Source organism: Falco naumanni, chromosome 8, assembly GCF_017639655.2.
Source record: "Falco naumanni isolate bFalNau1 chromosome 8, bFalNau1.pat, whole genome shotgun sequence".
NCBI classification, from domain to species: domain Eukaryota; kingdom Metazoa; phylum Chordata; class Aves; order Falconiformes; family Falconidae; genus Falco; species Falco naumanni.
The window spans coordinates 36,434,387-36,457,796 of record NC_054061.1 but is presented as its reverse complement, the minus strand read 5'-3'; the positions used below and the strand labels follow the sequence as shown (position 1 = coordinate 36,457,796).

The window sequence follows — 23,410 nt, the reverse complement described above, 5'->3', positions numbered from 1 at the left end:
TCTCCTCATTTATGGGAGGAAATACTACTTTTGCAAATTCAATGAATGTGTGCACTTTTTCTGTATTCCTCAATCTTACAATCACTCTAAGGATGCAATCCTGGAGGGAAGGACTCAAGTGATTTAAAAAAGCCTCCGAGGCATGGAGAAGAGACATATCTCTTTTGTCACATAACAACTTACAATCTTTCAAAATTACTAAATTGGGATCCTTAGAAGTGCAAAACACCTCACTGTGCTATTTACAAAATACCTGCATACTTTGGGGCATTTAGGTTTTAAACCCCTCAAGCTGTTTTTCACCTATAAAATGAAATAATAATATCTTCCCACTTCAGCAGAGTGATGTGGGCTTATATCGTCACACCAGTAGCCAGCAGCAGTTCATTACTGCCCTCAGGTGTGAAAACAGCTGCTGGCACAAAGCCACTGCCATAAAAGACTGCAGCTGGAGCAATGTGTGTGGTGTTAAATACAGACTGGGAGGCTGTGGGAGCTGTTAGGTGGGCTAGAATGGCAGCATGGGAAGGCTGGAGGAGCTGAAGCAGTTGGAAAGACTACTGAAGGTTCCTCTGCTTTCTATGAGTACCAGATTTCTAGATTAGGATTTAGAGCAAGGTCTACAAAAAGAGAAAAGGAGCAAGAAGTAGTAGGATTTTGAGTGGATGGAGAATCTGTGCTAAGCATGCAATTCTGGGATTTAGATTAAAAGCTAAATGATTTTGCCATCTCTATGCATTTTTTTTTATTATTTGTCATGGTAGGTGTGTATATATATACCTATATAAAAATACATGCCAGGCTGTGTTATGCTTTACCCATAAACAAGTGTCCTAGGTACAGGTGGAGCTCTTTGACAGACAGTTTGGGTTTCAAAACTATTTTCTTCTTATTCAGGGAAACTATTTTCTGGTCCTTCATAGAATTAACTCTGCCTTGATTATTTTTTTTTCTATAGTAATATTGGAAAGGTTTTTTTCTCTTTACATTTAAAAATCAAAATGAATGGTTAAGGCTCTTTTAAAGAGCCTCTATGGGACTTTAAGTGCTCACAGCCAGTGTGGAACATCTCTTGCCTTAAAAGCTGCTGTAAGTAACTTCATATTCACCCTGTTATGCTCCTAGACTGAGCTGCTCGTCACTACGTAGCTTGGAGTTGATGAAAACCAAAGGAATATCATGAAGTTAGTGAGCATGAAACTGTTCTGCAATAAAAGGAAATTCTTCTTATTTCTCTGAAGAATAAGGCACATGGATATCCTGGCTACCAGCAATCCCTGAAGCAAATGGTCTCCTTCCTTTGCCAACCATTGCCACAGCTCCCTTGTTTCAGCTACAGCCAATTGAAATGTTATCTGAAAGCCTCAGCTTTACTCTTATCCTCTGGAAAGAAGTGAAATGATATGATAACAACCAGAATGCTGTCACTGGAGCACCCAGTTTATAACTTCAGCATGGTAAGAACTGCAATTCAGCATGAAACTCTTGGTGGGGCAGTGGGGGAATGATCTCTGTTTCTTTAACAGTAAAATTTCCTGTTAATCAGTGTGTTCCTCTCTTAAAAAGCAAACTTGGCATTTTGCTGGTTAATCAGTGGTGTTCACTGGAAAGGGCACAGCACCTGTTCAAAAATATCATTTTAATGGAACTTTACCAATATAAAAAGCATTTCCATGTTGGGAATGTTTCCTTGGCTCAATAAGAGCACTAAGAATGAAAATTTGGGAACTGATCCCAGAATAAGTAGGAGGCTGCAGCCTTTTCCCTTCCTACCCCCAAGCTGAATATGGAAGCGAAATGTTCTGCCTGATCAAGCTCAGGAACGCAAACCTGAGACCCCCATGTCTAACAGGAAGGTTTTTGGTTTGTGGGATTTCTGGTTTTTTATTCAAATACTCTCTTCCTCCCTCTTCTGTCAAAACAACTGTGATGTGAAGCAGTTAAGTTTTTCCTCTAGCATGCAACAAGAGAAACGCAAATTGGTATGCTTTCATGTGAAGTATTTTTCCCCAGCAAGTCCCTAAAAAAAAAAAAACAGTATGTCTGCAGCTGTGCCATCTCCTATGGCAATGTAGTCTGCAGGTAAATGAGTGACCTCTCATGCCCATTAAAATCTTAAGGGAAGTATGTGTGGATAGATGTTCCATCTTGTCTGTCTGATTCCAATTCAGCATTTATATTGCCTTAAAAGTATGCTGAGCTACAGGTCAAAATTCCCTTTTGATGAACTAGAAATAAATTATTAGGGTGATGATATACAGGCAAAATGTAAAAAATCAGCCCTGGCTATCTGTAGAAATTCCATATTATATTAAGGATCTGAGATATTATTCCAAATTTCAAAGTCATTTCTATTCAGATAACTGCATTTTGTCTAGTTTGGTCAGCTTACAACCTGGTGCCCTTAGGTAAATCTCAATAATGACTTGTCAGAACTAGATCCTGCACCACAGTGTGCAGACACCCACTCTCTTCGTCCTGTTTTTCTGAAATCACTACAAACTATTTCAGATGTGCAATATGCCTTTGACTTCTGATATCATAAAAATCAAATGATCTATGAATTTTGTGCTTTTTTTAGTATGCTAGCTTCGGTTCCAGTAATCATGGGGCTGCTGCAGATACAAGACAGTTTCCACTCCTGTGAGTCTGCAAACCAGGATCTAGTATTTTTTTTTAAGTGCATTCAGTGGTTCAAAGTCATTACAGACATTAAAGCTCATCAGGCGGTATTGCACCTCTGGCAAAAAAAAAAAAAAGACAATAGTGATATTCTCTTCTAACATTAATGTCTGTCTGGTTAGGTTTCTTTGAGGCAGGAGGGGTCTTGGTAATTTGAGAACCTGAAGGTGTAAAAGTTGCTTTATCTGCGACCTTGAGTAACTTCCTTCTTTTTTGCAATTTTTGAATTAAGTGCAGTTCTAGACAGTTATCAATATATAGCTCTTCTCTTGATACATAGCTTCAATAATGAATTGCTACCTAATTTTACTAAGCTTTAATAATTTTTATCAGTGGTGTCTCGTTTGCGAAGCAAGAATACAACAAATATTTGATTTAGGTTAGGTGTAGTCATCAACTCCCAGAAGCAAGCAGAAAAAACAAGTATGTAAGTGCAGAGATACTGAATGCTTTGCATAGAAAACATGTCAGTTACTTTGCAATTTGCTTTGGCCTGGATAATCTGAGTTATTTTGCTATTAATCCAATCCCTTAGTTTTGTATCATGCCTTAAGACTGTGATACAACACCCACTGATCTTCATAGGATCATAGAATCATTTAGACTGGAAAAAAAACTTTAAGAACATGGAGTCCAACTGTTAACCTAGCTCTGCCAAGTCCACCACTGTGCCATGTCCCTAAGCACCACATCTACATGCCTTTTGAATACTGGTGACTCAACCATCTCCCTGGGCAGCCTGTTCCAATGCTTGACACCCTTTCAGTGAAGAAAATTTTCCTAATCTCTGGCCTAAACCTCTCCCGGCACAACTTGAAGCTGTTTCCTCTTGTCCTGTTGATTGTTACTTGGGAGAAGAGACTGACCCCCACCTGCCTACAACCCCCTTTCAGGCAGCTGTAGAGAGCAATAAGGTCCCCCCTGAGCCTCCTCTTCTCCAGGCTAAACCGCCCCAGTTCCCTCAGCTGCTCCTCACAAGACTTGTGCTCCAGACCCTTCCCCAGCTCCGTTGCCCATCTCTGGACACGCTCCAGCACCTCCATGTCCCTGCTGTAACGAGGGGCCCAAAACTGAACGTGGGATTTGAGGCGCAGCCTCACCAGTGCTGAGCACAGGGGGACAATCACTGCCCTAATACAAGAATTTCATTTTTTCCTGTTACAAAAGGCTGCTCTAGTCAGTATTGGGATAAAACCAGGCTAATAATAATTTTTCAATTGTAAATATACAAATAAATTGTATTGTTCAGAGACTTACAGTTTCTCAGCATAATGTAATGCAAGTCCAACACTGGATGCAGCAGTCTTCTGCAGTAAGGCCTAGCAGAAAAACCTGAATGATTTCCCATCAACATGTGTAACACAAGGAAGGTGAATCAGTGAAAAATACTAGGCAAGATCAATTACTATTAATTCATTTAGGGAATAAATTTTAAAATTATGGTTAATTTATTCTTTTCACAGATAAAATCCTAGGCCCACTGGTAGTGCAGAGGATTTCGTCATTGACTTGAGAAGGTATGGAAGGCCAAGTGTTTTAAATATACATTCAAGCTAGTTTAAGCAAATAAAGCAATTATTTATCATTCATATTCACAGAATAAACTTGCCAGTTAGTTCCCTGAAATATTTGTTGCTATTACACTTATGCATAATTTATCGCTAAATTTGTTTACATGTGCTGTGTTTGAAAATGAAGCAGCATGAGAGCAAAGAACATTATAGTTTGCCTGTTATAGAAAAGAACAGAGTGTGAGGAGGCTTTTTTATTCCTGCTGTATTAAAAGTGGTAAGTTGAATACAGGGACTGAAGTGCCTTTACGGACTTACATAATAAATATAATGTTCATCAGTTCTCCTAGCTAAATATTGATCATTATTTCCCACATTAAGGATCAGTCTGTGCCCATTTACTCCACAGAAAGGAGTCTGTGGGTGGAAGGAGTAGTTTCTAAAAAGTTTGTGCCCTTTCTCTCCCACAACTGTCACCTTGTGCTGATGAACTGAAATACCAGAGGGACTGAAGCTGTCCTCAAATGTTTTCATCTTATGGACTGCTGGGTTATAGATGTTCCCAAGCAGCTGGAGTAATACATAAGTATGTCCCTGCTGTGAAGGCTTCAGGTGTCCCTGGGGCCAGCAGAGAGGATGGTTGCTGAACATGATGCTGGAGGGGCCCCGGGGCAGTTGTGGGAGTCCCTGTGCTCTCCATCCCAGCCTAGCTCCATGCAGCTGCACCCTAGCACATGCCAAGTCTTCAGCTACAGTGCCATCAGCATAGCTCTAGCAGCATCAGCAAACAAAATTTGTGACAGCAGAGACTACCTTGCTGCAGCTCCCAGTTTTGCAGCATGATGTGGTTCTGTTAGCACAGCCAGTCATCTCGGTGAGAGGGCCCAACAGGGAAACTGTACATTTGGCTCCAGAATTCCCCACAGAAAAGGAAATGTTTCCATTAAAAAATGCTTTCTTGTCTATCTGTAGGTACTGTAACTAAATAATATAAAACTCTACTGAGTTGTTTGGCACTGCAGTGGCAAAGAGGGATAAATGCTTAGAGAAGCATCTTAATTTTTTCTTTAAACTAAACATGGATGAAAATCAGTGCCTCTCTTATGTGGTGATCACACACAAACCTGTGTACCGCAGAAGGCATGGACTGGGAGTATGGTCAGAGAATTCAGGGAAAGTTTTGTCTTTTACTGAGGTCAATAAATGTTTCTTGCAGGCAATGGAAATCAACTTGCAAAGAAATAAGTCCCTAGAAACAGAATTTCCCCTTTGGCAATTACAGACTAGCACACATTGCCTTTTGCATAGATGAGCTTAAAGAAATAAGCACCAGGCAGGGAGCTGGGAGATCCTGGCAGAATCCTGATTCTGCTGCTGATGGCCAAAATACACGATTTTTCCCATCTCTTTTTCCCATCAGTGAAGTGAAGGCCGTACTTTTCTCTGAAGGGTGCTGTACCGTTTCAATATGTAATGTCAGGACAGTGCTTTGACCATATAAGCACCATATAAATGCTAAGTGCTTAATTCACCATGCCCTGTGCTGCAGTGGTGAGGCAATAGGGTATCCCTTCGATCTCATGCACAGGCATCCAACCCAAACTGCTGTAGTGACATTCCTAGATGAGTATTCAGGGCCAGTTACTCAATCCCTGAAATATATTCTCTTTCTCTGGTGTGCTGATACTCCTGCCCATCTGTCTGCATAGCCCTGTGCCCTCTTGAAGGGTCTTATTTCCATGTTAGGAGCTCACCGAGCCAGCAGGTGGGAGAGGTGTGTGCACACAGCACACAGATCAAGGAGATGGCTGCCTAAGGTGACAAAGCCTTTCTGTGATATGTTGGCCATGGTAGGCAGCCTTTCTGTAACATGTGAGTGGCAGTTTCCAGCAGAAATATGTTCACATGTTTGTGTCTTCTCTATGAATCAGCAGCAGTAATGGCTTGTATGAAAAGACTTTTTTTTATTAGTCACAAAATCTGCACTGTTAGGGCCCACTTTACAATTTAGCTGGTCTAATTTCTATTTTAGCACAGAGCCAGGACAGCCTTTTCAATTGTGTTATTGCAGTACTGCCCATGAACAGCAACTGCTGCCTAAGTAGGAGAAATTAGGATATCAGCTGAACTGCCTCAGAACTCCTTTAGATGAATGAACCTCAAGGATTGTCAGACAAAAATCAAATGCACCAAGATTCAGATTAATTGTGCAATGTTTCAGCATAAGAAAACAATCCATGCAGGCGCAACGTGAATTTCCATCTTCTTTCATCAGCTGAACGTCACCGTGGTCTTAAGGTTGCTGCTGCCCTTGAGCTTTACAGGCAATCTGTGCCTCAAACACCAAATACTGTCCCTGGATCAGTGCCCAGAGTGAAGGCAGCCAGGGGCCATTGTTGTGGTAATGGTAGAGTTGAAGAAAAACGTAGATGAAATAAACCCAGACATGGAGCCAAATAGTTGGTTTCTCTGCAGTCCTTAATCCAGAGCTGCCTCCAGCATGCAGAGGTGCCAGCGTGCACACCAGTTGGGTGTTTCTGGCCTGGCTGTTGTTTGTTTTCATGTTCCTCCTTCCCCTGGCTCCAAGAAAGGCCAAATGAAGGACGCCCAGAAGTTGGGAGGGGAGCTGGCCAACCAGACCATCCAGGCTGGATGTAGGAAGCACTGGGGATCAGCAGATGCTTTGTGGGATTTGTTTCCCTGATCAAAACACTGGAATATTCAAACTGGGAAAATGTTCATTTCATCTACTGCTAACAAGAACAACCAGCACCATGAAAACATGGCTGTCAGCATGATATGTCACTGCCAGCTTAGATAATTCCCTCATGCCACCCCCCACCTTCAGCAATTGTTTTATAAGTTTGGAGAACCCAGAATAGTGTGACTCATGCAAATATTATTTTTTTTTCCAAAAAAGAGAGTGCTTCTACACTAGTATCTTTGCCAAGAAAAGCTGGAAAATGTGAAACAAAATATTTTAACAAGTTGTAGGAAACAAACAAGACAACTGTGATTTTAGGAACAGCTTCCAGGTGTTTGAGAGATGTGTACGACTCCCGCAGTCAGAGTACTGAGCACCACAAGCCTGTGTCGGTGCAAAAGGGAAACACTGCAAAGATCTCGAGCATTGCTGAGCCCTCATGAACTTGCTGTTTTCCTGTGTCTGGGTCTAAACAAGAGCAAAATGAGGCCTAATAATCTTTCGGGAGACTAAAACTGTTTTACTCTAATCCTCTATTGAGAGAAACAATAAAATGTAGCACAGTGGTTTAAAATATATAAACCTACATTTCACTGGTACAAAATCATTAGAGTGTCTGTCCATAAATTCTTGCACCAGTCTAAGCTATTTAATTGGCAAAATACATACTATATAACATGAACTTGAGCACTTAAATTTATTATCAGCTCAGCTTAATCTCAGGTGATATTAATCACTAATTAATACTTTTCAGGGGTTTTGTTCATGCAGAAAGAATCACTACTCTAATTACCACTTGTTTGATAATGTGACTTTATCTTGATTTTAATGGGACTGCCGGTTTATTTAGATGCAAACATCTAAGGATTTTTACATCCCCAAGAGCAATTGCTCTCTTAAATACTTTCAGTGATACAGTTACTTTAAAGCAATAAGCAGTGCAAGAAGAGCCAGCATGAAATTACATTATATCTCCAGAGCTTTGTAGTTATATAAGAACTCTTGGCATATTCTGTTAATTAATGGAATATGTTGACTGTGGGTTTTTGAAGTTATTACTTTTATTAGTTTAAAAATCTTTAACTGGGATGTCTGTGTACTATTTCTATTATTAATTCAATCCAGAGGTGTATGATATTTTCTGCATTCCTATCTTAGCCAAGGGATGAGCAAAATATAAGAGGACAGAGATTCAGTCAGTCATATGTCACCCCACATTCCAACACTGTGAGCGTATATACATATTTTATGTATATGTATGTATATATTAGCAGTACCCAAAAAGCATGAGAACAAATTAACATTTTATGCCACAAATTTGCTACACTAAATCTAGCAATTTTCCGGTGTAGGCTGATTTTTAAAGTACTAATATTTCTCACATTAATTTTCGTATCCCGTAATGTATAACACAGTACTAATTAGAAATTTTCAAATGTAAAAGAAAAACAAAAATCCTCTACTTTTACTTTCTGAAACTGGACTGAAAAAACTGTAATGCACAGTTAGATAAGGTTTCTTCTTGTGTTTAAAGGACTAGAAGCCAGTAATCTCTTTTACTTTCTCTTATTTCAATTTCCATGATTTCTGACGAAGACTTAATTGCTGAATCTTTTTACCTGCCTGCAAAATGAATAATAGATATATATATAAATGATTAATGTAAAAGACCTGTAGAATTTAGTCATTTTACCCCTCCTTTTCTCGGTGAGGGCAGGTCAGGTGCAAAAATACTTTGCTTCAGAAAGGTGTCTGAAAAATTAATTCATTAACATTCATTAGGCACTTGTAATGAAAAGTGAGACTGGAGTACAAAGAATTACTATTTTCTTTCTTTACATTCCTCAAACTAAATTGGATTAATCAGATTAGAAGTGGTAATAAAATATTAGAGCCTGTTCTTATCTCTTTGCTTCCTCCCATCAGTTATAAATGAGTACACTGAATGCTACTTGCTGTTGCAAGGCAGCAACAATATTTGAGGCACTCTGAGATACCTTCTCATTTTGAGGCAGAAAATGGTTACAGAAAGATCTTATTTTCTCACTGAGCTCCACTGCTGGGCAGTAAAGGAGGGAGTGACTGCGAATCAGAGGCATTTCCTTTTTTCTTCTTTTTTCTTTTTTTTTCTGTGAAAAACACAATAGCTGTGGAATTTCTTAATTCCCTCATAATTACCAAACTTTTTCTGCCCTTAGCCACATACCTGACAAGTAAAACTTAGATCCCAACTTGCCTTGCCTTTTGCTGTACAGAGGAGTGGGCAGCATCGTTTTCCCTGCTTTGGTGTGGCTGCTGGGCAGTGCTGCTCTGACACTGCCTGTGACCTGTTGACTTTCCTCTCATCTCAAGGGGTGACATCACCTTGTCTAATGTGCTGTGAAACTGTGGTGCAATCTTGCTTCTCATCTCTGCCTTCAGGTGCAGAGGAGGAGGATGCTGCAGCCAGAAATGAGCTTGATCTTTAATAGCAGCTGAAGAGGGCAGGGTCTTATGTGAGATCTGAATCTAATTTTTGTGATTTGACCCATCTCTTCTCAAAAGCCCACTCACAGCAGTGAGACCTTTCTCACTACTTTGGCATTTTGTCCTGTGTGTTTCTCTTTGTACAAACCTTATCTTTATCAGCTGTCTAAAGCAATTACCACCCAGCTTCTCAGTTTTGTGAAGAACCTTTTCTATAGATCTTTTTTTCATTAAAATATGGTGAAACAGGTGAAACACTTTAGATGGGTTTTAATCATAGTTTTCTTCATTTCTGTCAAAGATGAGCACAGAAGAGTAGCACTTTTTTCCTACCAGATGTTTTCAGCAAGCCCTGTGACTATCAAAAGGACAGCTGCATGTGAAGGCACATAAAGGACACTTGAAGAGCTAAATGCACCTCTAGGATCTCAGAAGCTCAGTGGAGACAGACATGTAACAAGGGGGGGATAGATCTCTACTCCCAAGTAATAAGTGATAGGACAAGAGGAAATGGCTTCAAGTTGTGCCGGGGGAGGTTTAGACTGGATATTAGGAGAAAATCCTTCACTGAAAGGGTTGTCAAGCACTGGAACAGGCTGCCCAGGGAGGCGGTTGAGTCACCATCCCTGGAGGTATTTAAAAGGCGTGTAGCTGTGGCACTCAGGGATATGGCTTAGTAGTGGACTTGGCAGTGCTGGGTTAATGGTTAGACTCAATGATCTTAAAGGTCTTTTCGAACCTCAACGATTCTATGATTCTAAGTGTCTTCAACATGGACCCACAGTACCACAGCCTATGGTGCAGTATCCAGAGGCAGCAAATAGGCTTTATTAATCCAGAGAACAAGAGTTGCACAACCAAGTGTATCTTAGATCACAGTACATTTAGAGCTAGGATTTTTTCCTCCAGGATCATATAAAAAAAATGTAAGTGTAGTTCTTCCTTGAGGCCTACATCTTTGTCAGCACTTCCCTAACAGCTTTTTCTGTCCATCTTATATACACAGGGAGGAAAAATCACTAAAATCTCCATCCTTGCATTCTCCCTCAATGAATATTTCCTCGATAGATTTTTCCTGAGTGTTCTTATCTCCAGTTAGGTAATTCAGGAGACAGCTGCCCACGCTGACCTTCAGGGCTCTCCAGATCTATGGTACTGCCTCCTCTTTGTCTTTCCATCACATCCCTCTCATGAAGAAGCTGTCAATCACAGGCCTTCACAGAGAGCTGGCTGGCTCCTTCCTCAGCACTGCTGACTTTCGCTAACTCCATGGCTCTTGCACTTGGAGCTACAAACCAACTCCCACAGCAGTCTATAATTTCTGTATTTTTAATATGCGTGGTCTCCCCCCACCTCTTCTTTTAACATCTCACAGCAGGCAAGAAGCTCTGTGAGATGGTCAGCAGGAGGACTGAGTTCATGTAAGTAAAAAGAAAAGAGTAACAACTCAAGTCTTCCTCTATCTGGGACTGAATCACTTTGAAGACGCACAAAAGCAATACTCAGTTTTACTGTGGTTTTTTTTTTCATCTTCACATACTCTTCATGCTTCCCAGGGCCCTGGTTTGTTCTAAGAATTATTGAAGTCAGATTTCTGCTTTCGTCTGTGCATAAATTGGGATCCAAAAGTCTTGAAGTAAGCATTCTGAGTAAGAGCTGTAACTTCAGTCAGCCAGGCTGAAGTGAGATGAACTGAGCAGATCTTGTTCTTGGAAGATAAATAAAATTTCTACCCACAACAAGCCATGAATTTCATTTATTTCCACAGCACCTTCCAAATACATTTGTGAAGTCAGAAGAGAAGGAATCATATTCCCTTAAAACACACACACAAGGGAAAAAAAAAAAAAAAAAAAGCAGGTTAATTAGGTTTTAACCTTAATTTGTATTCATCTTTTAGGAAGTGAGAATTTAATTTTTAAGAAACATTTTTCCTACACCTTTGAAACATAATCTTCAAAACTATTAGGAAAATATTTTATTTCAAAGATCTTTCAGTTAAGAACTCATTTGAATATTTAAAATTCTGATGATAAAGATTCTTGCTGCTAAAACACCTCACTCTCGCTCACTTGGAACAAAGCAGATCAGCTATAGAAGACATCAGAGTTAATAGTTTGACCAATACATTTTCAAGGCCAATGTCACAGTCATTAGAATTCACAGTTCACAGTGAAAGTTGGGGAAATTCATGCCATGATTATTTTGTATTAAGCCTATACGTTCTGGCTGACATAGGACCATATTTTAAAACAAAACTCCCCAAGTGGATTTGAAGTTCTACCAAAGAATACAAGCTTTTTTAATCTAAAGAATTCCAGTAACAGAGTTCAAAACGCAAATTGTACTGTTGTCATACTTAAGGTCCAAGAAACTCACAAGTTTCTAGCAAAGTCATCAAGCCTCAGTTTGTAGTTCCTACCTCTTGCTGCTAAATTGTAGCCAGCTGCTCTCAAAACTTCCTTCTCCCCCAGAAGTGAGAAAAGTTGTGGTCTAACAGGATCTCCCCCCCAGCATAACCCACATTCCCTCTGTGACGTGGTTCCTTGCAGTAAGTCTTAAATGCTGAGAGCAGAAACTGAAGATGTTATTGATGCCATACACAGTAGCAATGCTGTTTCCCTACTCTGAGTCACATCCCTGTTCCAGCTAGCCAGCAGTCCCGGTTCCCTGGGGACTGTTGCACCAAGAGCTCAAACTGTTATCTGCCTTGTCCCTTGAGCAAAAAAACATAATCTCACATGTTTTGAAACACTATCTATTCTTCTTCCTGATGTAGAAAAAATCTGTTACTGAGTTCAAGTCATCCTTCCTTCAAGGAATGAGGTCTTTAGGAAAAAATGTCAGTATGAATGATAAAGTGGAATGAAATTAATATTAATCCTTCCAAGTCTCCTATGTTTTCATCTATCTCCTCGTTTTTGTGTATGGGCTCTTCTGTATCATTGTTTTTTGAAACAGCATTTTCGAATTCTAAAGAAAACAGACTTGGGGTTAAGTGTTGGATCATTGTCCTCAATGAATTTTTTCATTTGTACCTTGTGCCCACTAGAAACTGAGCCTTGGAAGTCCCACACATTGATTATTTTTGTGTGTGTGGGTCTGTGTAATGCATGTTGCATCCTCTTATAGAAACAAAGGATACATATTTGCTTTTATCTGCACTATGGAGTCAAAACACCACTGTTCATTGTGATGAGCATTGTCAGCAGCAGTCTCCTGCCAACTCTCCTCCTCCAGATTCATATTCATTTGTTAGGTCTAATTAAAGACCCATGGTACAAAGAAGCTTAGGGCTACTTTACATTCAAGCTCCTCTGCTTTTGACTGATAGTACACCTTCTGTGTGCAACATTTTCGGATTGTGTAGAAATGACTTACAGTGACAGATTGCTTTTGTACGTGCTGGCTACTGTCCATTTCATTTTCATTATACATTTCATTGTGTACTTCAGAGACAGTTTGCTAAAGGTTTGCAATATTCCAAATTTATAGTGGGATCTGAGTGCTCTAGGGATAGATGAGAAAAGCCTGGTACCTTCCATCAGATTATCCTACAGTAGCTTTAAAGGAGCTGTGAAGCCTGTATCAGATGAGAATACTGTGAAAGAGAATACAACACTTGCTTTTGTTGCAGTTCTCTCCTTTTCCTCTCTACTATTCCACAAGAGTATTCCTAAGAGGACTATATATCATGCAGGAACTTGGAAACCGGGCTTGGCAATCAATCCTGAAAATCAGCCTGGGTCCTTTCCAGGTCAGTAGTGTTCTTCAGATTCAGTTCACAGCCTTCTGGGGATACCTTTCTCCCAGTGACATTGAGAACCTGGCCCTGCCCAAGGCAGCCCAGAGACTGCCCGTCAGGCCGCGTGGGCAGCGCGCAGGGGGTGTGGCACAGACCAAGGGGCTGAAGTGTGGTGGCTTGGACCTCTCCACAGAGGGGTTTGGTTTTCTTGGAACTATGTCTAAAAAATCAGGGCAGTGGAGAGGGGAATCCAAACCTATTGCCTAAGATTTTCCTTTTATTTAATCACTTACTAGGTGAGCCCCACCTTGATCAGATGGAATCTAACTCTGAGATATCAGGGGAGAAGGGAGTTTTGTCAAGTCTTCGAAAGAAAAATAATGCCTCTTTGCAAAATTGTGGTGCAGTTATCAAGTACTGCATTCGACTCCACTTCCTCAATAGCAGGAAGCCATTAAGAAATTGTGGTAATTGGCAAGGACTGATTAAATGTTTTGGCAGGTCTGAGAGTAGGAAGAAAGTGGATTTTCCAGAAGAGAGCATGTGTTTGCATTCAGCTCCTCCAGTTTTCAGCCTAGTATCTCAGTTTAACCTGCTGATGAACGTGTGAGTTTGTGTTAAGACACTAGACTGCAAACTGAACAGCTGAAGCACAGCTGTAAATTTCCTTCTGCTGGATCTGTTGCAATAGTAGCAACCTCCTACATGAGTAGGGTAGGGCAATAAATTCTTACACCCTGATTTCAAGATTCACAAGAATGTTTGTTTTCATGTCAAACCCCTTGCAGAATACCCACATTATCTGCTCAGCTACAAGCTAAAGCCAAAGATTAGGTCCATAGACCTTTTGCTCACCACATTTGCAGTCTTGGAGAAAATTAAGAAAAAAATAATTTCTTTTTTCCTTCAAAAATACTGTGTTGCTTTATTGTGGTCATCATATTGATAAAGACAGACCTTTGCATATAAGGCAAATCAGAGATGAGATCTGATCACAAAACCATAGACATTACACTTCTTTCTAGGAACAGCCATTTACTATATCTGCATGGCAACAGTGTCCCAACTTCCCAGTAAAACATTAATATAGTGGTAGGAATAGTATTAGTCCATGTGTTATATCAAGATACTTGCTGAGATCAAAAGCATGCAATACCATATCTATGTCAATAATACTTGTCTGGAAATTTGTACTCAGTATTTAAATAAAGGACATTGTCTTGGCATTGGAAAGCAGAGCAGATGTGTGCACTACCAGGCACTGTATGTTGCCTCTGCTTATTAAACAGTCTAAGTGCAGTTACTTCATATAGTACCTGGGGAACACACTCATCCTTCTTCTCTTTTTTTTTTTTTTCCCCCCAGCTAACGAAGGAATTGAAAGGAAATGTGTCTGTTCATGAAAATATGGACTTATTCTCCTTTCTGGTTTTGCACCAGACTAAGCCCAGTTTCTGTTCTTCAGTTTTGATCAACCCTGACATTTCTCATTCAGGGAAGTGTATTTCATCCAAGCAGTCTTGTCTGTATGGGCCCAGACATCAATATGAAGGATTTTAAGGTTTTAAACGTTAAAGCTGAAACTATTTCAGTTTTCAAGGTTTCAGATCCTACTCTTATTTCAGTGAGGAAGGCATTAGCTATTGTTTTATGGGAATTCCTCCCTGAAAGAACTGCCACCAGTACTACCTGGTCCCTCAGAGGCCACCAGTGTCTGCTCGTTACTTTTGTTGATAAGTGTTAAGTGCATGGTTGACTTTGAAGCAAGAATCTTAAACTAACCAAGGCAATCCATTCTTGCTCATGATAATGTCAGCTTGACTATAAAACCACTTGATTTATAAAGATCTCTCTTGTGCAGCTAAATGCCTGCTGTCCATACTGTAAATAAAACAGAGTATAATCAGTATGATAAGAAAACACTTTTCCTGCCCAAATGCCATGTTCTCCACTAATTTATTTTCTGTACCTCTTGTGACTTCTCTTACTAATCGTAAGTTACAGGGCAGACAAGTTATTCCACAAGGGTCAGAAAAATTTAATGAATTTTTCTTACAGGACTAAATGTCTTCACAAAGACCCTTAATTGCTGACAGAAACCCACACTAATATGAGTCTATCTGCAAGGTGACTGCAAGATAAAGTTGACTGAACTTTGATGTGGCTACTAGTTTGTGGCCTCAGAAGGCCAGGCTCAGCTCCTGATTCTGCCATAAGTTTCCCAGTAGGGCAGGACTTAAAATTAAACTTGCTGCCTTGCAGGAGAGTGTTCAGCACTGGGATATTGATTCATTTTCTCCCTTTTTTGATCTGAGAGTTATTTAAGTATCTTACATCAAGTGGAATTTCTGATGATTTAATATCCACTAAGGGAAAGAGACACTACAGGCTAATAGCTGGCTTGCTCTGCAGGCTGGAAGGAAGACTTTACTAGAAAATCTCTACTATGTAAACCTTTATTTTAGATAAAGCAGAAGAATTTTGACTAGATGAGACTAGGTGCTCATCCAGGATAATTCTCCCACCCAAGTATTACACTAGGAAATGCCTGCCTGGCCTTCATACAAACTGGCAAAGTGAGTATCTTTCTCCCTTAGCACTGTGAATGAGAAAAGAGGCACAGTTCTTGCCAGCTTTGTGAATGCAGTATTTGCCCAGAAGAAAATCGTTCAGTCAAGAATAGCAGAAGTGTCGTTATGGCTGAATGAAAAGTCTTGTTCTTATCTATTTTGCAAATCCCTAGAGCTAAAAACTGTAAACAGACATATGGAGATGGTGGGAGATGACACCATAGCCTTGGACCCTGCTGTGCGGGAAGCTGACTTTGGAAAACTTAAGACAGTAGCAGAGATGTTCAGAATGCACCACACTCCTTCAGCTGGCCAGTGATCTTCTTGAAGGTTTCCAGTGTATTGTAATCAAACTAAATGTACTCCCAACCTGACTGAATATTAAATGAAGACAAGTTACAAAAGCAAAGCTTGCTGTTGAAAGCAAGAAAATGCAACCCAGGAAATGCAGTACAGTTTAAACTTGCTTTTATCAATGAAGTGGGAAAAGCTTCTGAGTTCATTTAGCTCATGGTGATGCTGGTAGCAGCACCTCATCTACAGTAATAGAGATATATGTGAATAAGATGTTGTTAGAGAGAAGAATCAGTCCCTACAATTTAGGCACAGAAGTGACAAAAAAGTATGAGGAGATGAACCCCAGAAATAAAAGCTCTCTACCCTCAAAAGACACATCTTTCAAACAATTGGCCAATTGTTCTATAACCCCTTGTGAAGGAATGAGTGTTGTCTGCTAAGATTTCAGGAAATAAATACAACACAAACCACATTTTCTTTGTCAAGATGAAAATTACAGGCATCAAGGGTCCTGCCTCTGAGCTGTGTTTGTGCAAAGCTTGACGATTTTTAAGGTTCAAACAAGCATTGACAGACTGACAACTGAAGTGGAAGCCATGAAATCTCAGGTGAATGTGAATGGCCAACTAGCTAGATTTCAATCAGCTCTATCAACCATCTCTTCAGCTCCCCGGTAAACAAGGAATCTGAGAAGATAAGCATTTCACTAGCAGTGGTTTTGTTCTCAGAATGATAACTCAGTTTTATCAGTGCTAAGGTGGTAAGGAAGTCTTAGGAATGCATATGTGTAAGGCTGTCCACAAACTGTTTTTTTTCTGTGATTTTCACTCTCATCAAAACAAAACCAAAGTATTCCTTTGAGCTTGAAATATATACACTTAAAATAAAATAATTTGACTTAGAAAAGTCATATTAGTATGCTGTAGTGTGAAGCTTTTTACTGTCTCTTAAGTCCTCTTCCATAATGCATCATGCCTGAGCTGTTTCAATAGCAGACGATTTCTGAGCAAAAAAAATGCCAGTAGAAAGCACACAATTTAATATTAGAATCTTCTTCAGATGCTTTATCTTAAAACATTGGGAAAAAAAGTCATATCCCAAAATGTTTTCTACAGAAAATTCTAAAACTCTGTCTCCGTGCTCCTGGAAGACAAAGCTCAGAGTTCATACTCTTGTTTTGCTTTATCAACTAGATTCTGATTCTTCATTCAAGTATTTGAAAGTAAGGCCTTTCTATTCATTTTGGAAAAGATTTTCTTGGTACGTGATTTTTTTGTTTTTACAGTATTTCTTCTGCCACAGCACCTTATAAAAGCTTTGCAATGTTCTCCATACAGTAAGCCCAACCAAAATAGCATGATAAGTAGGATACTATATTGGGTTGCAGAGGATCTCAGTTCAAATTCCTTCTCTGCATGATCTAGACATGGGGCTTGAACCTTGGATTTTTATCTCTTAAGCAGGTTAGCTTGCAGGCCAACAGGTTAGTTTGCAGGCTACTTCAAATGTCATGCTTTTTCTGTGTGGAACAAAAGTACCATTTCTCGAGGAAAATCTCAGGTAACTGTACTGACATGATTGTGGTTACGGTTCCTTTCAGTTTGACTCTGCAAGTCTGTTGTTGCACTGAATGACAGACAAATAATATTCCCAGACTGGACTGGATCCTGTCTTCGCATAGTTATCAGACAAGATCAATGTAGAAACTTTAATGCCTGTTCTCCTTCAGCTCTCCCTTTACTGCAGCACAGAGTAACTTCCAATCCAGATAATGAAAATTAATGTCAAAGGGGATAAGTATCTAAATCATTTTCTTGGTCTAGTTTTTAACACCAGCCTGTATCACCTTCAAGTTTTGGCATGTCTGTGTTCCCCTTATTTTCCCGTGATTTCAGCCAGTAGCAGAGAAGACAGAGTAAAGTCTTTTGTCCCTCTTCCTCCTGCCTGATCACTTGCTTTCTGCAAGTGGGCAGGAAAAAAAGTCACAGGTGTGTTTCTTTCCAAAGTCAGGTTGTCTGTATAGACTCTATGAGAGCAGAAAGCCCAAGGGCAGAGTCCACATCATTCCTACAGTTTAATTGCTTTTGCATTCTTCAGCTGATGCTTGTTTTCCTGAATCATTCACCCTTTCCTTATAGGAGAAGGAGTTGAAAGAAAGAAAGTTTTTTTTTTTAATCTGCTTGCAGTAAACCCCTTCAGTGAATTACAGCATTTGCAACAACCTGTGGAGCACATCAAAAAAACATAGAATCATAGAATCATTTACATTGGCAAAGACCTGTAAGATCAAGTCAAACCTTTAACCCAGCACTGCCAAGTCAACCACTAAACCATATCCCTAAGCATAACAACAACATGTATTTTAAACACTTCCAGGGATGGTGATTCCACCATGCCCTTGGGCAGCCTGTTCCAACACTTGATCATCCCTTCAGTGAAGAAATTTTTCCTAATATCCAATCTAAACTTTCTCTGGAGTAACAGAGAAGAACATGCAACCAAGATAAAAAAGGGACCAGGAGATGACCTTGTCTTCAGTTTTGTCACTCATGTGCTTTGATTTGCCATTCTTCTCAGGCATGTTTTCTAGGAAGCTGTGCTCACATATTCTGACAGTCCTGCTAATTCTACCAGCTCAGTGACATCTGAAAATTTGGTTACTAAGTTGAGCATATCTGAGCTCCCACAACTTCTTTTAAAAAGATCCAGGGATAGTTGTTAGTTTTAACGTGTAAAAGATTTACACATGCAATCATATTTATTTATTAATGTAGCCCATATACTTAAACATGCACAAATCCATTAATGTGTGTGCACACACACACACAGAAATAGATATGTTTAATCTCCTCAAAGACAATGAATCTACAAATGCAAGGATGGTCCTTGCATAGAGTACAGAGAAAAAGACACACTTTATCTTAGGAAAAAGGAAGATTCTCATGACGTTGAAATAGAAAATTTAGCCATTTGTTTGTAAGTCTGTACCTCGTACCATGAGCACAATGCTTATTTACTCTGATACTCTCCTGGATAAATGCTTCTAGATGAAAGAGAATTGAAATCTATTTGGCAAGAGGGGAGGAAAGATTATTTGTGGTTTTGCTGGCTGGAATGCAGTGATCTCTTCCTCTGCTGCAGAGAAAGAAAAATTAAATATGGCTTGTCCTGTAAATTTTGTTTCAGACTTGTACTAAAATTCAAATCCTTCTTGCAAAAAATGTGAACCAAACCAATGGAATGAGAGGTTTAATAAATACAGTGGTCTAAAGGAAATAGTATAGCAATGTTTAATTAATACCTGTTGTGCTTCAGAGTCAACACAATTCCTTTTTTTTCACTTTGCTGTGAGAAGATAGCACTTTTTTACCATAACTTACTCCAGACTCTTATATCAGTAAATAACAGCAAAGAAATGTATCTCCTGAAAGAAAGCTCAGCATTATGCAAAGAGTGATAAACTTCTCAGAAGGTGTTTACAAATGCATTCAGTGAAACAGAATTTTAATGAATTGTGCCACATAATCTTGCAGTTAATGAGCTGTAAATGCCTTTGTCAATTACAGTGACTGGAAACTAACTCTTTTGGATTCCAGATCAATAATGGGATTCTTCTGCACGTTTTTATTTTTTAAGGGAAAATTAGGATCTAAGAAAAATAAAAGGTATCTTTGTTATATTAGGCATCTCAGAAAAGTCCCTCATTGCTATAACAGAGCTATCTATATTCTTATTATTTGTAAAATCATCTCTCAGCTGCATTAAAAGAAACAAACCTTCTGAGACCAAATGGCAGCAGTGTTGTAAAATGCCAGTGGCAAAACCAGAAGAGACTGACAACTTCAGTAATAACTAGGAACATTTTCCAGGAGTTATATTAGATTCAACTACTATACACAACCTCCTAGAAAACAAAAATTATCCTGCTCTACCTTTGCTATCCACCCTAATTACTCTGCTGTTAGAAACTGGGCACTTTAAAGCTCTCTGAAAGACTGGTTCATCTGTTTGTATCTTATTTTAAGGAAAAGGTGTGCACACATTGCTTTTTTTCCAGGTGAGGTCACTATTCTTGCCTAGGAACATAACATTATAACATATCAGAACTGCCATAGTTCCCAAGAAAATTAAATATTGTGACCAAGCAGTTCTGTGATTCTATCCAGCAAGTAAAATATTCTTTTAAAAAACAAAGATTGGGCTCGATATTTTAATGTCTTCAAAATCTAAAGGAGATGGGACCAGCATTTATCAAAGAAAAATATGGAAGACAGGTTTATTGCTTGTAATCTCCAATTTATTATGTGACTTTTTCACAGTATGATTCTTCTTTTTCCTTCTCTAAAGATTTTTTTCCTCTTACTCATGCCTCAGTGTGGAGGATCCATTAACAGAGGAACCACATAAAAAGTAATTTCAAGGAAAAGCCTTATAAAATGTGAAAAATTAAAGCTGTGCTCAGATCCCATTAAGAAAAGAAATTGCCTTGGGGCACCCACTAAATATGTGAAATCCATTTCTGCTGAAGGGCTTCAGAGTTTATTCCTCTCTTACAAATGCAATTTCACAGCACAAGTTGAACGTTTAAACAAAGCGAAGCAGGATCTTTTTCCAGTTAGCGTTTTGATTGTTGCCAGGTCACCAAGTGCAAATTTACATAAGAATCTGAGATTATATAAATCTCAACCAAGAGGCTTTGAGGGCATTTCTGCTTGGGAAGACTAAACCAGGAAATGCTCTCAGTATGGAGAGTTTACTGTTATTATTAGTATTTGTTTTGCTCAGGTTTATACAGGAAGATAGAGAAAGCTGTAGCGTTAACATCTCCTTTCCTTAAGTGGTTCATTTAAGCTCCCCTGATGACCTAGCTCCCTCTGGCCCTCTGTTCCTGCTGCTGGCATGCTGACACCTCACACATTTCTGGTGCAGTGCCCTCACTCATCTTCAGCTCCGCAACCTCACATACAAGACTAAGGGAGCAAAAGAAAATGAGCCACCAAAGAGGATGTCTTGTCCCTGCTAAAACCCACCACTGCCACCTGCTTATTCCCCCATGTCCCATGGGGAGGTGTGCCTGCCTTGCACTTCTGGGGACCCTAGCCCAGCTCAGAGGGGCTGTGAGAAGGCAGCCGTCTTTCAGCCTTGCTGCTGGAGAGAAGCTCTTCATCCAGATGGTAATGAACTATCTGTTTAGGCTGCTTGATTGAAACACCCTCAGGACAAGCCCTGCTTTCTCCAGTAGCTATGGAACCACATGCTGCTGGTAGTGTCTGAATGTAGATCTTTCCTGACAAAAGCCAATGAACCAGGCTTTTTTAAGCAGACACACAACAATATGGTAACAACCCCATGTTGGCTTTAGGTCATCTGTATTTACTTTTTTTTACCATTACTCCATAAAACCCAGTGTATCTTGGGACAGGAGATCAGATTGGAAATCACAGTTTTGTCCTCTTCCTGAAATCACATCCTGCTGTTTCTCGAGAAAATGGGCTTTGTCCCCTCTCAGTTGCAGACAGCTTACTATCTGATAGCTGAGGCTTCATCTCCTTGCCCAAAGCCATGTTGCATGCCCATCCATCCCTGCTCCCTTGAGACCAGTCTAGTGGCAACTGTCAGCGTTGTTTTCATCATTTTGCTCCACTCTACAGAATGAAAGATACCTCCAGTGCTGCAAGACTTCTGTGGTGAGAACTAACAACTTGCCTGCAAGTGCTCCAGAAGTCGTAAGTGAGAATTTGACTGTACATAATATCCAGAGAGGAAGAAGTGTTTCTTCCCCATGTAGTTTTCTTACTTAGTCATGATTTCAAGGTAATGCCTGGAAAGGAGAAGGTTATTGGGTCGACTCTTCTAAAGAATGTAACAAGCAAAAATGACTGTAAGCCTAATGAAAAGTCAAAATGTTTCTAATCCAGCTAAGATGTATGAAAGAGGTCCCTATGGCATATATATTACTGGTTGCAATTTCTCAGATGGAAATATATGGTAATAATTAAGCCTATTGGCACAAAGCCTGTCCTTCAAGAACTGTATGCCAGCCCCCATGAGCTTATGGTACACTGCTGAATTGTTCCAGGGTCTAGATCACAGGTGTTGTCTCTTACCATCCTGTTCCCAATGCAAACATGCAAAAGGGATGTTTCATTTCACACTTAAAAATTAGAAATTAGGGGGGGGGGGGGGGGGGGGGGGGAAGCTTTTCTTGAGGTAATTGTGCTGTTTTTAAAAAATGAATAGGTCAGTTCTGAAAATAGGTCAGAGTGAAAACTGCTAATGCAGTACCACCAAAGCAAAGCGCTGAGCATCAACAAATTATCTGTTCTCCTGCTAACTCCTTTGCAATATATTACTTGGCTAATATTGTCCCTGTTTGCAGACTCTGAATGGGTAATTATAATGTGGTTCTTCCTATACAATTTTTCAATTTCTTTCTTACTGAAACTACTGGACCTTGTCTAACAGTTCCTTAGTTTCTGAATTTTGCATGTGTTTCTTGGGCCTGGATATTTTTTAGTGTACATGAAAATGAACAAATACCTATATGCTTTAACCGCCTGCTGAGCATTTACTTTTCTTTCAAGCTGTTTCTCAGTTCATTCACTCTTCTATTTAACAGAAAATGCCAGTAATTTTTATGTATATTTTTTACCATAAGAAAAAATTTGAGGTCTCAATAACACATCTCAAAATAGGGCATAGCTCTGTAAAATTACTACAGATTTATATCACCATTACTGACAGCTTGATCCATTTTTTGGTAAGGTAAGTAAATATACTCATCGGGTTTTATGTATAAAATTACTTCTGTGCCATTAATGGAAGGTACATTTTAATTAAGCCGAAGTAAAATATATCTGAGAGACACACACTTTTTGACATCAGTTACAGATGAGCAATCCTATCAAAGGATATTGAATTCCACTGATGCTACAAAGCAGAGGTTCATCCCCTGTAATTACACTTTAGAAATTATGTTTGTTAAAAAAAGTAAAACAAGAGCAGGCACAGCACTTGAAACTTTAGTTCAGCTTCAGTAGAAGAGTTGAATGCTCTGTGTTTAAGGTAACCTAGAACTGGTAATTTCCAGCTTCAAGCCTTTATTTCCTCATGTTTTCTGCTGTGTGATCCTCAGTTAATCATTTAACACCAATCTCTTTGAGGTGTTGCAGAATTTAACACCTGATATTTTCAGGGGAAGTTAAGATCTGCAAGACGTAAGACACTGTCTCTCTGTGCCTTGGTTGCCCTGCTGTGAAAAAGAAGAGTTGCAGGGGTAAAAGCCTTACCTTCCTGGGTATTACAGTCGTAAAAGCTGATAGACATTGCACTGAAGTGCATACGAAACTCATTTTACTGAAGTGCATACAAACATGAGGTATTTAACACTTGGCAGAATTTCTTAGGACTTTGATGATTTCATGAAATATGATTT

The 23,410-nt window shown here is 39.5% G+C and overlaps 1 long non-coding RNA gene across 1 annotated transcript; it reads left to right on the top strand.

Moving 5' to 3' along the window:
• The first annotated feature begins 863 nt into the window (after positions 1–863).
• Positions 864–21,974, top strand: LOC121093122. The gene is made up of 3 exons (XR_005829487.1): positions 864–1,457; positions 4,146–4,199; positions 21,627–21,974. It is a non-coding gene; the product is annotated as an uncharacterized LOC121093122 (long non-coding RNA).
• Positions 21,975–23,410: the final 1,436 nt, after the last annotated feature.